This window comes from Loxodonta africana, chromosome 2 (assembly GCF_030014295.1).
Source record: "Loxodonta africana isolate mLoxAfr1 chromosome 2, mLoxAfr1.hap2, whole genome shotgun sequence".
In the NCBI taxonomy this organism is placed as follows: Eukaryota; Metazoa; Chordata; class Mammalia; order Proboscidea; family Elephantidae; genus Loxodonta; species Loxodonta africana.
In genome coordinates, this window is record NC_087343.1 from 63,511,585 (window position 1) to 63,526,912 (window position 15,328).

A 15,328-nucleotide genomic window follows, 5' to 3' on the forward strand; every position below is an offset into this window, starting at 1 on the left:
CTGAGGGCTGTGTGGGGACCAGAGTCTTGGGGAAGATCTAGTCCAATTGGCATAACATAGTTTATAAAGAAAATGTTCTACATTCTACTTTGGTGAGTAGCGTCTGGGGTCTTAAAAGCCTGTGAGTGGCCATTTAGGATACTCCACTGGCCTCACCCCTTCAGGAGCAAAGAATAATGAAAAAACTAAAGATACAAGGGAAAGGTTAGTCCAAAGGACTAATGGACCACATATACCACGGCCTCCACCAGACTGAGTTCAGTACGACTAGATGGTGCCTGGCTACCACCACTGACTGCTCTTACAGGGATCACAACAGAGGGTCCTGGACAGAGCTGGAGAAAAATGTAGAACAAAATTCTAACTCAAAAAGAAAGACCAGACTTGCTGGCCTGACAGATACTGGAGAAACCCTAGTGTATGGCCCCTGACACCCTTTCCGCTCAGTAATGTAGTCACTCCTGAGGTTCACCCTTCAGCCAAAGATTGGACAGGCCCATAAAACAAAAGGAGACTAAAGGGACACATCAGCCCAGCGGCAAGGACTAGAAGGCAGGAGGGAACAGGAAAGCTGGTAATAAGGTGCCCAAATTTGAGAAGAGAGGGTGTTGACATGTTGTGGGGTTGTTAACCAATATCATAAAACTATGTGTATTAACTGTTTAATGAGAAACTAGTTTGTTCTGTAAACCTTCATCTAAAGTACAACAACAAATGATAAGAAAAAAAAAAAGAATCCCCTAAAAGGAATAACACTCTGAAACTAAGGGGTAAAGAACCTTGGGAGGGAAATATGTGTCCTCTGAGGGGTAAATTCCTTGGTTTTCTTAGCAGGGACATTTTTCTTTTTACCTAGGCAATGATTGACCAGGAGCCTGGCATGGTCTCCTGGGGATTAAAAACCAAAAACCAAACCCAGTGCCGTCAAGTCAATTCCGGCTCATAGCGACCCTATAGGACAGGATAGAACTGCCCCATAGAGTTTCCAAGGAGCGCCTGGCGGGTTAAAACTGCCAGCCCTTTGGTTAGCAGCCATAGCGCTTAACCATTACGCCACCAGGGTTTCCTCCTGGGGATTACTTGTACTTAAATTGGGATGAGAAGGGATTAATGCTAAATTCCAACCTGCCAAGAAACCCAGATTCTGTGAGAACTCTGGCAAGTCACCAGAGGGTGGCCTCTGTGGGAAAACCAAATCTTGTTATCTCTAACAATTCCCTTTCTTTGGGACTGGGCAAAGCTAGTTGGGGACTCTACCTTTGGAAAACCAAACACACACTGGATAGCTTAATTTAATCTAAGGATTAGAATCATAGTCCTTTACAGGGTTATAGCAAACTACGGCTCAAATCTCATTAAGGAACAACCAAGACTACCCACCTATGTTGCGTTTGGGTTTGCACACTGGGATTTCTGCACAGACAGGCATAGGGTCTAACACAAGTGTTAACAGTGTTTAAACAATCTCATGCCTCACTCCCATGATTCTAAGCTCTGGAGAATATTAAAACAAGGGCAGAAATCACATTAAGGTATCTGAGAAATCGATTTTCTTCAGTATACTAGGCATTGTAGTGCTATTAAAGTCTAGCTGAAACAACACAACTGTGAGCAAACAATTGGAGGCAACAGGATTTTTCTTCTAATAATCCCAATAATAATTATCAAAGAAGATTTTTCCAGCCTTCAGCCGTCTCCTAGCCTGAGTTTGGCCATTTGAAAAACTACAGGAACTCTTCCATCACACGAAGGTATTATGTGCTCATGACGATACCAGACCACAACAACTGCCTGAATCAATTCCCCTGGCTTGTGATGTGGAAGGACCTTGTGGTCTCTGCCCACTCCCTGGACTGCAGAGCAATGCTGCTGTGAAAACAGGCAGTGGTCACTGGGCTGCCCCACTTCTCCTGGCTCTTCTAGCTTCTGACCTACATGTTCTCTGGTGAATGAATCCAACGCAGTGGGTTTAAGTACCACCTGTGTGCTAACAACACCCACATCTTTATTCAGAGTCCACAACTTCATGCTGTGATAATCAACTACTTATGAGAAAATCCCACTTGGAAGTCCTACAGGCACCTCATTCTGGCATCTATGCTGTAATTCACATCAATTCTCTTTCTTTATCCCACCAAACACATTTCTTGCTGTATTCTCTGGCATTGCCACTGTTCAGCCCTGATGGCGCAGGGATTCAGATCTTAGCTGTTAACCAAAAGGACAGCAGTTTGAATTCATCAGCCAACCCTTGGAAACCCTCTGGGACAGTTCTACTCTGTCCTATAGGGTCCCTAAGAGTTGGAATCAACTCGATGGCAATGGGTTTGGTTTTGCTACTACCATTCAATTAGTCGCTTGAGAATCGCTTGTAATTAGGCCATAAATCCTAGAGATAGGAATAATATTAATAACAACAATAATATTATTAGTAATAAAAGACAGAGCTAACACTGATCAGGTACTTTCCATGTGCCAGGCACTGTTGTTGGCATGGATTAACTCATTTAATCCTCATAAGGAGCCATTGTTATACTTACTTGCAGAAGACAAAAAAAAAAAAAAAAAATGGTACAGAGAGATTAAGATACTTGCCTCAGGTCACACAGTATACTAGATGCTGGAGTCAGATTTAGGACCAGTTAGTCTGGCTCCCGAGAAGAGACTATATACTACATTGCTTCTCTATAGATTTTATTTCCTTAAAATCTCTCTTTTATCTCTCTCTCACCACCTGTACCTGTTTTGGGCATATTTTGCCTAGAGTAAATATTTCCAATCTTTTCTTCTTCGAATCTGTCCTTTACTTTAGGTTCTTTTAAAATGAAAATCTGAACATACAAGGCTCTTACTTAGATTTGCTCAATGGCTCCTCATTTTTTTTTTTTTTTTTTTGGTGATAAAGTTCAAAATTTAAATTCTAAAGCTTAGCACAGAGACACTTGTCTACTTCTGTTATCTTATTTGCCGCAAGTAATATCTGGTTATGTGCCATGTGCACAGCCAGGTCTTTCACACCCATGGGCTTGTAAGTGTCATCTCTTCCAACAAATGCTCACCACTTCTCAGTTTTATTCGGATGTCCCACATCTATTATTCCATCTACACTCGCTGAAAGTGAAGATGACTGGAAGCACTTGCTGAGGAAGAACAAAGACTACAGCCTTCAATATGGATTGCACCTCAACATAAAGAAAACAAAAACCCTCACAACTGGACCAGTAAGCAATCTCATGATAAACAAAGAGAAGATTGAAGCTGTCAGGGATTTCGTTTTACTTGGATCCACAATCAACACCCATGGAAGCAGCAGCCAAGAAATCAACTGACGTATTGCACTGGGAAAATCTGCTGCAAAAGATCCCTTTAAAGTGTTAAAAAGCAAAGATGTCACTCTGAAGACTAAGGTGCACCTGACTCAAGCTATGGTATTTTTAATCACCTGATATGCATGTAAAATCTGAACAATGAATAAGGAAGACCAAAAAAGAACTGATGATTTTGAATTATGTTGTTGGAGAATAATATTGAATATACCATGGACTGCCAGAAGAACAAAGAAACTTGTCTTGGAAGAAGAACAGCTAGAGTGCTCCCTAGAAGCAAGGATGGTGAGACTTCGTCTCATGTACTTTGGACATGTTATCAGGAGGGACCAGTCCCTGAAGAAGGACATCATGCTTGGTAAAATAATGGGTCAGTGAAAAAGAGGGAAATTCCTGATGAGATGGGTTTACACAGTGGATGCAGTGATGGGCTCAAGCATAACAATGATTGTGAGGATGGTACAGGACCGGGCAGTGTTTTGTTCCGTTGTACATAGATAGGGTCGCTATGAGTAGAAACTGAATCAAAGGCACCTAACAATAACAAAAATGACTCTTCACAGTGTTTCATAGCTAGTCATACATTCCTAACTCTTCCCCTACAGTGTTTAAGCACGAACTGTTCCTTATTTGGCTTTGTAGTTCTAGCACCCAGAATAACACCTGTTTGTTAAATAAGGTACCTGAAATTATAGGGTGTTGGATATTCCAAGGAAACCCTGGTGGCGTAGTGGTTAAGTGCTACAGCTGCTAACCAAAGGGTCGGCAGTTCGAATCTGCCAGGCGCTCCTTGGAAACTCTATGGGGCAGTTCTACTCTGTCCTATAGGGTCGCTATGAGTCGGAATAGACTTGACGGCACTGGGTTTGGTTTTGGTTTGGTGGATGTTCCAAAGACCTACTTAATTCCCTCTTTCTCAGCCACTTCCCCAGAATAATAATAATAAATATAGTAACTAAATACAGTGCACTAGCGGTTTGCAATCAACTGCTGAGTTTGGCAGTTCAAACCCACTGAGCAGCTCCATGGCAGAAAGGTCTGGTAATCTGCTTCCATAAATATTCTTGCTGTTCTGTTGTTAGGTGTCATCAGATTGATTCCAACTCATATCAACCCTACACACAACAGAATGAAACCCTGCCTGGTCTGTCCACCACTTTCTGTCAGTTTGTCATACTGTGGTTGCTTGCGTGTTACTGTGACACTAGAAGCTATTCCACCTGTATTTGAAATACCAGCAGGTCACCCATGGTAGACAGGTTTCAGAGGAGCTTCCAAAGTAAGACAGACTAGGAAGGAGGACCTGCTGATCTACTTCCAAAAAAAAATTAGCCACTGAAACCATAAACACTACAGCTAAGAAAATCCCACAGAGCAGTTCTACTCTGTAACACAAGTATTCAACATGAGTCGGGGGCCAACTCAACAGCAGCTCACAACAACATGGAGAAACACTGGAAGTGGTGGAGCTGTATGGTATATGCCATAAAGGAGAACAATTCTGCAAAGAGTACCCTCTGGAATATGCGAGCAGTATCTCTTCTCAGGGAGTGAGGGTATATGAGTCTTAATTGGAAGCAATGGGGATGTGCCTGCCTGGACTGATGGTTTCAGTTCAATAAATGAAAATTATCAAACTAGTTCTTCAACCACACAACTAAGCACAGGGTTTTACCTTTATTTAACCACGTTCTATGTTTCAAAATTGCACCTGGCAAATTCAAAATGCCCCCAAATTATTAATCAGTCTTGTATTGAGGGTCAGCAACTTATATTCATACATTAGGCTTTTATGATAATCTGCTTCTTAAACACTGCACATATCACACTTTACACAGTTTTGTACGAAATGGCTTCAACCAGAAGGAAATACAATGAATACCATTCAAACATGAAGATTAACTACCATGATGTCATCACAGTATTTTCCAAAACAGTACAAAGATATACATATCCTTAACGTCCAAATGCCTAAAAAAAAATGGGATATTTAATCAATATGAATATCATGAGTCCATGAACATGATGACGTTAAAAGCTTTCTTAGATCTACGCTAAGATATGCTAATAGGCATCTTACCTCAACACACAAAAACAGACAAAGACACATATGAATTCCAAAACCAAATAAGTTTGGGAAATGGTAGGTTAAAAATAGTTTGGTTTGTTGGTTTGTTTGTTTTTGGCAGGAACGCTCAGAGTCTTTATTCTACTAATATTTGCTCTGAATTGCCAATAAAAAAATCAATAGAGCGTGTGATGTCTTTTATGGGAAACTACAAAAACAAAGAATCTCATGGAACACTATAGAAATTATGTTTTTAAAACAATACTTAGTGACATGGAGTAGTATTCATAAAATGTTGGCTTGGGGGGAACAAAACAACTAGGTTATAAGACAGTATAACAGAATGATCTTGCTTTTAACAAAGAAAAATATTATACTTATGCATTGAAAGACAGGAGAATAAAAGAATATGCATCAGAATATGAAAATACTTAGATGGGAAGTCATGGATGATTTTAATTTTATTCTTCTTGACTATTTATACTACCTAAACTTTCTAGAATGCTCCTTGCATTATAGTTTTAATAAGAAAAATGAGGTTGTTAGGGAAATTTTAAATTCCAGATTCCATCTATTAAAAAGATTAATGATTGATCATGATTAATTGGCAAATTACATAGAAAAAAATGATAGACATACCAATGACTTTTTCTTTGCACCTAGTATCAGCGGCATCTTTGTCAGGTCTTTATGTACGGTTGTAGAACTAGCGAATTGCTCTGATTCATGTAGTCAGTTAAAAGAAAATACATTCTCTAGAGACCCTATGAGTCGGAATTGACTCCACGGCACTGGGGGGATAGATAAGGGTGAGGAACAGAGTTTAATTCTCTTGGAATCCAGATTTCCGGGTTCTTTTTTAAAGAGATTGGGGTGACCCAGGTCATTGCTCTGAGATGATCTTTGAACCTGGAGCCTTGAGAAAACTGGTCTCCTAAAGTCAAAAAAAAAAAAAAAAATTTTTTTTTTAAAGTCACCTTTAAGTCAAACAACAGCCTAGTAAATAATTTAGTAAAGACCATTTTGCCTTAGGCATTGTGCTCTTTTGAAGAATTAGCTATGTGCAGTCAGTTTCAATAACAGAAACTCCAAAGGTCAGACTGGAGGTATGTTTTCAGGTAAATCAGTAATTATTTTAATTGTTCTTGAAGACAACATTGTATGAACTCCTTCCTGACCAGAAGTGATTTTATCAGTTCTATTCTGGCCCTTTTCCATGGCAATATCCATAAGATGGGGCATAAAACCTTTGGAATTTTTCTCTTCTCTGGAACATTATTGACTTTCTAGTTGAAATATTACCACAATTTGCAAATTGAATATTAAACTTCAATCTATTTATACTATTGGCTTAACACGATTTTTTGTTTTAACAAGGCAGGTCCTAAAATCCGAGTATCTTTTAGGTCAAAAAAGAAAAGCTAGTAAGAAATCACAGTATAGACGAAATTGCAGCCTATAGAACTTCTTTCAAAAACTTACACACCTAAGGTGTTTCCTTATATTAGGAAGCATAGTACAATGAAAACTAGTCTGTAAACTTTAATATATGTGAAAATACATTAAAATGTAGGAGCATGATGGGACCATTGTAGATACAGAGGGGTGGTGGCCTAGCTGAGGTTGGGAAAAAAAATCCAATTGTATAACAAGAGCAATGAGCATTCTGAATAGATAACCAGTCTCAGTTCTCCACACTGAAAAATTCTTAAAGGGTTATTTATAAAGTTATTATAGCTTGAGTGAAATATCCCCTTAGAAAATACAACTCTCTTTGATGACTGGCATTCACAGACAGCTTCTTGATGTAGGATTTTGTTTCCTGAGTAAGGTTATCCAGAAAATGGGTGTCATGTAGAATTGGTGCTGTTCTTAGACTACTTATGGCTTTAGTTATAAATAAAAATGTTACATTCTGATATATAAATTAATCTCTTGGGAGTCTTTTTTAGCATCAATCAATCCGTCAGTTTGTAAAAACTGGTGAGATGAAATTTTATGACTTATAGAACTTAAAGAACAAACAAACAAAAAAATTATGGCCATTGAGTCAATGCTGACTCATAGTGACCCTATAGGACAGAGTAGAACTGCCCCACGAATTTCCAAGACTAAATCTTTATGGAAGCAGATTGCCATATCTTTCTCCCACCTAGCTGCTGGTGTGTTTGAACTGCCAAGCTTTCGGTTAGCATCCAAGTGCTTAACTACTGTACAACCAGGGCTCCTATAAATTAGCAAGTCAGTAGGCCTAACTTGGAAACCCTGGTAGCATAGTGGTTAAGTGCTATGGCTGCTAACCAAAAGGTCAGCTGTTCAAATCCGCCAGGTGCTCCTTGGAAACTCTACGGGGCAGTTCTACTCTGTCCTATAGGGTCGTTATGAGTCGGAATCGACTCGATGGCAGTGGGTTTGGTTTTTGGTTTAGGTCTAACTTAACTTTATAACAATGATAACTTGTAATAAAAACCAATCGATGGCTTCATCTTTATAAAAAGCAAGTTTGGAATGAATAAAGTATACTTTCTTATTAAAAAAGTTTTCTTCTATATCTAATGGAGTCCCCATTGTAATTTCCCTCAAATTCTTATTTTATCTGTTAACTGTCAGTTCCTCAAAATCAGCAGAAACCTGTTGACCAAATAAAGTTAAGCTTATTAAACCCACTTTGGTAAGGGAAAATTTTTCACAGAACTTTAAGCGTACCTTAAAAGAGAGAAGTAAGGGAAGCAAGTAACTAAGTTACTGTTTCTTCTTTCCTTCCTTTTGTTCCTTTCTTTCTTTTTCTTCCTTCCTTCCTTTCTTTTTCTTTCTTTCACCTCTGGCTTGTTTAACACAGGCAGGCCTGCTCCTAGTACTGTTCAACACAGGGACAGGGAATTATGCTGATTTCAGTTCTCATATCCAACAAAAGTCCATCACTACTGATGATCTTATATCAACAAACCTATTATATATCCAAATTTTATTGTTGTTGTTGTTAGGTGCCTTCCAGTAGGTTCTGACTCATACTGACCCTATGTACAAAAGAATGAAACGCTGCCCTGTCCTGCACCATCCTCACAATCCTTGCTGTTTCAGCCCATTGTTGCAGCCACTGCATCAATCCATCTCACTGAGAGGGTCTTCTTTCTCACTGACTCTCTACTTTACCAAGCATGATGTCCTACTCCATGGACTGGTCCCCTCGATAACATATCCAAAGGATGTGAGAGGAGGTCTTGCCATACTCACTTCTAAGGAGAATTATGGCTGTACTTTTTCCAAGACAGACTCGTTCACTCTTCTGGAAGCCTGTAGTATATTCGATATTCTTCTGCAACACTGTAATTCAAAGGCGTCAATTCTTTGGTCTTCCTTACTCATTGTCCAGCTTTTGCATGCATATGAGGTGACTGAAAATGCCATGGCTTGGGTTAAGTGTACCTTAGTCCTCAAAGTAACAGTTTTGCTTTTCAACACTCTATTTTAAAGAGGTCTTTTGCAGAAGATTTGCCCAATAAAGCACGTCATTGGATTTCATGTTTTCACTGGCCAACTTTTTTAGAAGTAGATTGCCAGGTCCTTCTTCCTAGTCTGTTCTAGTCTAGAAGCTCTGCTGAAACCTGTCCACCATGGGTGACCCTGCTGGTATGTGAAATACTGTTGGTATAGTTTCCAGCATCACAACACACAAGCCACCACAGTACGACAAACTGACAGGCTGGTAAAATGTTTGGAAGGAAGAAATTAATCCTTCAGGTATGAAAGGGCCAACATCTAGAAGAGTCGGGAGTGGCCTGTGGTGCAGTGAATCAATACAGCCCTTCTAGCCATAGTCTTTGTGACTCCCACAATGATTGGGTGGGACTATGCAAGTAAGGTGCTTGTGACCCTCCCAGGGGATTGAAGAGCTAGCTGCTAATACAAATAAGGTGCACGGAATGCTTGTGGTGGTGGGACCATGCAAATAAGGTGTATAAAACCCTAACAAGGGGATTGGTCATTTTGCCATCCCACTAGGCTTTTTTTTTTTTTTTTTTTAACTAGGCTTACAGGGAGATACGGAGAGAGAGAGGAGCTATAACACTGAAGTCAACAAGAAATGCCAGCACAGCAGTAGCAAGAATGATAGCTGTGTGAGATGGCAAGAACCTGGAGACCAGCATGAGACAGCTATGGTGGGGCTTGCCGACCCATGGAGCTAGGAGCTTTGTAACACTTGCTGGAGAAAGTCTTGAGCAGCACCCAGTAGTAGAGGGTGAGAAGAAGCTGTCCTGATCAAGAACCGTATCTTGAGTTGTTCCTGTTACTTCTGAGCTGTTCCTGATCCCAAGTTGTACCCTGTTACTTCCCTAATAAACCCCATAATCATGAATATGGTCTGTGAATTCTGTGTGGCCATTACTACAAATTCCCAAACCCAGCGGAGAAGTAGAGAGTGCCATGGGAGGGACGGCTGGTGTCAGAATTGGTAAAAAGGTTGGAGAGAGGAGGGATGTCTGACCTCCGCTTATAGGAATCAGCTTTGGGCTGAAGCTGATGGTGATTCTCCTTCTCCCTCATGAGTCAGAGGAGGTCAGACACCTCCGCCATACTGTTTTTACAGTAACTAATCAAACAATGTGCCATAATTGTCAGGGAAGCAAGTAGCTAAGTTATTCTTTATTTTCCCTCAGTTTTATTTAACATAGGCACCGAAAAGTAGACCTGGTCCCAGTGCCGTTTAACACAGGAGCAGAAAACTATGTTCGTTTCAGTTCTCATATCCAACAAAAGCCCATGACTACAGATAGATCTCAATAAACCTATTATATATACAAAGTTTAGGCTGAATCAACTGAATAAAATGATGTTCATTCATTTAAGTTTCATGAAGACCCACACATTCATATCTCCAAGCTCTGTATAAGCTGTTTGAATGTTAAACAGAGTGACGTTTTGCTTTAGAAAGTATGGAAATGGAAACAAATGAGTTTAGTACACATAATAGGCTTTTACAACATGACGTCCAGACAGATGTCCTGTCCTACTTCCCACACTTTAATCCTTAAAAAACACAGTCTAATCGCCAAGACATAAATTGTTGCCAATATTCAGCTACAAAAGAATTTCCAACAGCAGGAAGTGTGAAAGAATTAACACACTGTAAAATTACCCAATGCCTTATACCATTACAAAATTCCCAAATGAAAAATAATCATGCTGTAAGTCAATTAGATGGCCAAGCAAAGAGGAGGTATAGTTGGCAAACATTGCTCTATATTTGATTGTCAGATTTTTTTGGTTTTGTTTTCTTTTAAATATAGCGAGTCATCCATTTTTCCACCCCAGTTAGCCAACATTAGTTGAACATCTACTATACTATATGTGTCTACTATACACACACATAAAAAATGGATAACGTAACTCCTATCTTGAAAAAAAAAATCATATAATCCATTTGATATTCAACTCATGTATCATGACAGGATTCACTATAATTGCCACGCTATGAGATAGAGATAACAGGTAGCACAGCATCAGTGATCCTATTTGAAACCTTGTGGTTGGCTAACATGACATAAAGCTGGTAAAGTCAGCCTGTTTTCATTACCTCTTACCATGCCATCATTTGCCTCCTTATACTCTCGTTTGTTAATGGCCTCTCTCCTCCAGGAGACTATAAACCCCACGCAGGAACTCCATGGCTTATTCATCTTTGAAATCTCCATAGTGTCTGCATTACTCTGTACATAGTAGGTACTTGGTAAATTTTTTTTTTTTTTTTTTTACAAACCAAAGACTTGCACCCATATTTCACCTTCATTAACTTTTAAACTGGAGTGACCATAGCTCAAAGACAAAGTAAGGAGTCTTACTCATTATTGCTTCTCCAAATCTATCTCTGACCCCCTACTGTACTAAGGTTTGCATCAATATAGTTTTGGTAAATGGATGGACCAAGCAACAACAAGAGATAATAGAGAAACTCATGATAAATTAGATTGAATATATAAAGACAGGAAAAAAAATGTGAAGGAGTGATCAGCGTGGAGATGGGTGAAGTAGGTAAATACTGATCTGGAAGTTCTCCTAATCTTAGATGATATAAACGTTACTTTCTGTATCCAAACACATAGCAGTGAAACATCATTCTTATTGTCAAATAACTCTATATTACTGAGTTCACTCAGCACAATTCAGGAATTATTTGTAATAGAGGGAAGGATCGAGAATGAAGACATTGGTTTGGGAGTCAGATGACTTTAGTTCACAACCCTGCACACCAATTAATAGGTAAGGTACCCTTGGGGGAGAAATCACACCTGTCTAATATCAGCTTAACCCCTGGTGGCGTAGTGGTTAAGCACTATGGCTGTTAACCAAAGGGTCGGCAGTTTGAATCCGCCAGGAAAAAAAAAGTTGGAAACTCTATGGGGCAGTTCCACTCTATCCTATAGGGTCGGTATGAGTCAGAATCGACTCTACGGCACTGGGCAGATTATGACCTTTAAGCTTTATTCACTCAGTCAACAAATATTTATCAAGTTATTATTATAGGTGCTGGGAACCCTGCAGCAAATAAAACAAACACCCCTTCTTTCGTGGAACTGACATTTCAGTAGAGTCAGGCAGGCACACACAATTAAGTAAAAAAAAAAAATGATGATGATAAGTGACATGGAGAAAAATGTAGCAGGGAAGGGGCATAAGGAATGCAGGGGCAGGTGTGAGGGAGAGGACTGCCTCACTGCCACGGAACAACTGGGAATTTAGGGGCTGTGGCATATAGGGTGACTAGGGGCTATTCTGGTGATCATCAACTCAAAAAGAGACAAACTGATCATGTGAGGAGGTAGAGGGCAAACATGAACAGTGACTGGTAAAAATGAATAAACTGAATGAATAAGTAATTGAATGAATGAATCATGCCTTCAACAGATATTAGCTACAATCCCAAGAGATAGCAAATCTGTCACCTGAGAAAAATATCTAATGATGCTAGCGTGACCTTTTATGTAGATCACAACAAATTATGGATAACATTGCAAAGAATAGGAGGGAAGTCTAGAACATTTAATTGTGCTCATAAGGAACCTGCACTTAAACCAAGAGGCAGTTGTTCAAGTTGTGTGGTTTAAAGTCAGGAAGGATGTGCATCAGAGTTGTATCCTTTCACCATACTTATTCAATCTGTATGCAGAGCAAATAATGCTAGAAGCTGGACTATATGAAGAACACGGCATCAAGGTTGGAGGAAGACTCAAAAACAACATGCAATATTCAGATGACACAACATTGCCTGCTGAAAGTGAAGAAGACTTGAAGCACTTGTTGATGAAGATCAAAGACCACAGTCTTCAGTATGGAATATACCTCAACATAAAGAAAACAAAAATCCTCACAATTGGACCAATAAGCAACATCATGATAAATGGAGAAAACATTGAAGTTGTCAAGGATTTCGTTTTACTTGGATTCACAATCAATGCCCATGGAAGCAGCAGTCAAGAAATCAAATGATGCATTGCATTGGGCAAATCCGCTGCAAAAGACCTCTTTAAAGTGTTAAAAAGCAAAGATGTCACTTTAAGGACTAAAGTGCCCCTGACCCAAGCCATGGTGTTTTCAATCGCCTCATATGCATTCGAAAGCTGGACAAGGAATAAGGAAGATCAAAGAAGAATTGATGCCTCTGAACTATGGTATTGGAGAAGAATATTGAATATACTATGGACTTTCAGAAGAATGAACAAACCTGTCTTGGAAAAAGTACAGCCAGAATTCTCTCAGAAGTGAGGATGGTGAGACTTCCTTTCACGTAATTTGGATATGTTTTCAAGGGGGACCAGTTCCTGGAGTAGGACATCATGTTTGGTAAAGTAGAGAGTCAGTGAAAAAGAGGACCCTCTCAACGAGATAGAATGACATAATGGCTGCAAGAATGGGCTCAAATACAGCAACAACTGTGAGGATGGTGCAGGATCGGGGAAGGGTTTTGTTCTATTGTAGTTAGGGTCACTATGAGTTGGAATCAAAGGGTGGCATCTAACAACAACAACAACAACAAACTGAATCATCACACTTAATAAATAGAAGGCACCCTTTTCTTTTTGTCATGATTCATTCCTTTGTTGATGGACTATTGCTCTAGTAGTCAACAGATCATTTAATATAAGCAAGTGTGATTTCGTAGCTACTTAGACAGAATTTTCCTTCTAAATTTGATCAGTTAATCCCAAACTCAGATTACATACAAGTTAAATGCAATTATGGAAAACATAAAGTGGTCATAAATTAGTAGTAAATCAGTTATAAGTAACATAATTGCTTATTAACTACCTTAATTATTTGGCAACAGGAGTCAGGGCTAAAATTTTAAAGAGTCACCTTCTCTTTTCTTCTTCTCCCTAGACAAATAAGCAGTTACAAATTCTTGGAATAGTCACCACCGCTAACAGTTACAGCTAATATTTACTGCACATTTACTTGGTGCCATCAGGTACTATGCTAAGATTATTTCATGCAATAGACCCTAAGAGTCAAAAGGATCATTTGAAGTGACTGGAAATGTTGTCTTCCCTAAATGCATGAATACCCTCCAGAGAGAAGCAACCATCTGGTTTGGCTCCAGTTTCTCCCATCATGAGTGAGGAATACCCTGATACATGGGGCAGCATGCTCATTTGTGACTTAGTTATCCAGTGCTGCCAAACAGAAATATCACAAGTGGGTGACTTTAAAAAATAGAAATTTATTCTCTCACAGTCTAGGAGGCTAGAAGCCCAAATTCAGGGTGCCAGCTCTAGGGGAAGGGTTTCTTTCTCTGTTGGTTCTGGGAGATAGTCATTGTCATCAATCTTCCCTGGTGGAGGAGCTTCTAATGCAGGGATCCCGGGTCCAAAGGACATGCTGTTCTCCTGGTTCTTGTTTCTTGGTGGTATGAGGTCCCCATGTCTCTTTGATCGCGTCTCTCTTTTATATCTCAAAGGAGATTGACTTAAGACACAACCTAATTTTGTGGATTGAGCGTTGCCTCATTAATATAACTGCCGCTAATCTCACCTCATTAACATCATAGAGGTAGGATTTACAACACACAGGAAAATCATATCGGATCACAAAATGATGGCCAATCACACACTACTGGCAGTGGACTAGCCAAGCTGACACATGTTCTGGGGGGACACAACTCAATCCATAACAGTAAGTATATTTAAATACTGATAATGTCTTTATGCCAAACTAAACTTCACCTTTCTAGAACAGCTACGTCTTGATCTTATAGATCTGAAATCATTCAAAAACAAGCCTGATTCTTTTTAAATATAATAATTCTTTGATTATCTAAAGAGTGTTTTTTATGTTCTCCCCTTTCCAGGGCACATAGCCTTAACTCTTTTGATTTTTCCTAATACATCATGATGTCCAGATGCATCACCACCTTGGCAACATGCTTCCAGACTTATTCCTGCCTGTCGATTCCTTGTAATATGTGATATTTGGAATTATACCAATATCCAGCTGTGATATGACCATTACAGGACAGAGAGACAGTCACCTCCATTTCTCTGCTCATTATACATCTATGAATGAGGCTTAAGACAGAATTTTCCCTATACTCTTAATTTACATACTATCTCCCTTGATGTTGCTGTTAGCTGATGCCAAGTTGGCCTCTGACTCATGGCAACCCATTACACAGTGGAATGAAATACTACCTGGTCCTGCACCATCCTCATGATTGGCTGCAGATCGGATCATTGTGGGTTTGCATAAGTAGATTGCCATGACTTTCTTCCTACTCTATCTTAGTCTGAAAGCTCTGCTGAAACATGTTCAGCATCATACCAATACATAAGCCTCCACAGACAGATGGGTGGTATCTCCACATGAGGTGCACTGGCCAGGAATTGAAACAGGTCTTCCACATGGACGGTGAGAATTCTACACTGAACCACCACTGCACCCT

At 39.6% G+C, this 15,328-nt stretch overlaps 1 protein-coding gene and 1 long non-coding RNA gene across 7 annotated transcripts in view; both read right to left on the bottom strand.

The window, feature by feature from the left end:
- The window catches only part of PDE4D (phosphodiesterase 4D), a 1,416,439-nt gene that overhangs the window by 498,473 nt on the left and 902,638 nt on the right, over positions 1-15,328 (bottom strand). The window lies entirely within an intron of this gene.
- Positions 4,782-9,293, bottom strand: LOC111749968 (uncharacterized). Its single transcript, XR_002785133.2, has 3 exons — positions 8,101-9,293; positions 6,034-6,328; positions 4,782-5,297 (listed from the first exon to the last, which is right to left on the bottom strand). It is a non-coding gene; the product is annotated as an uncharacterized LOC111749968 (long non-coding RNA).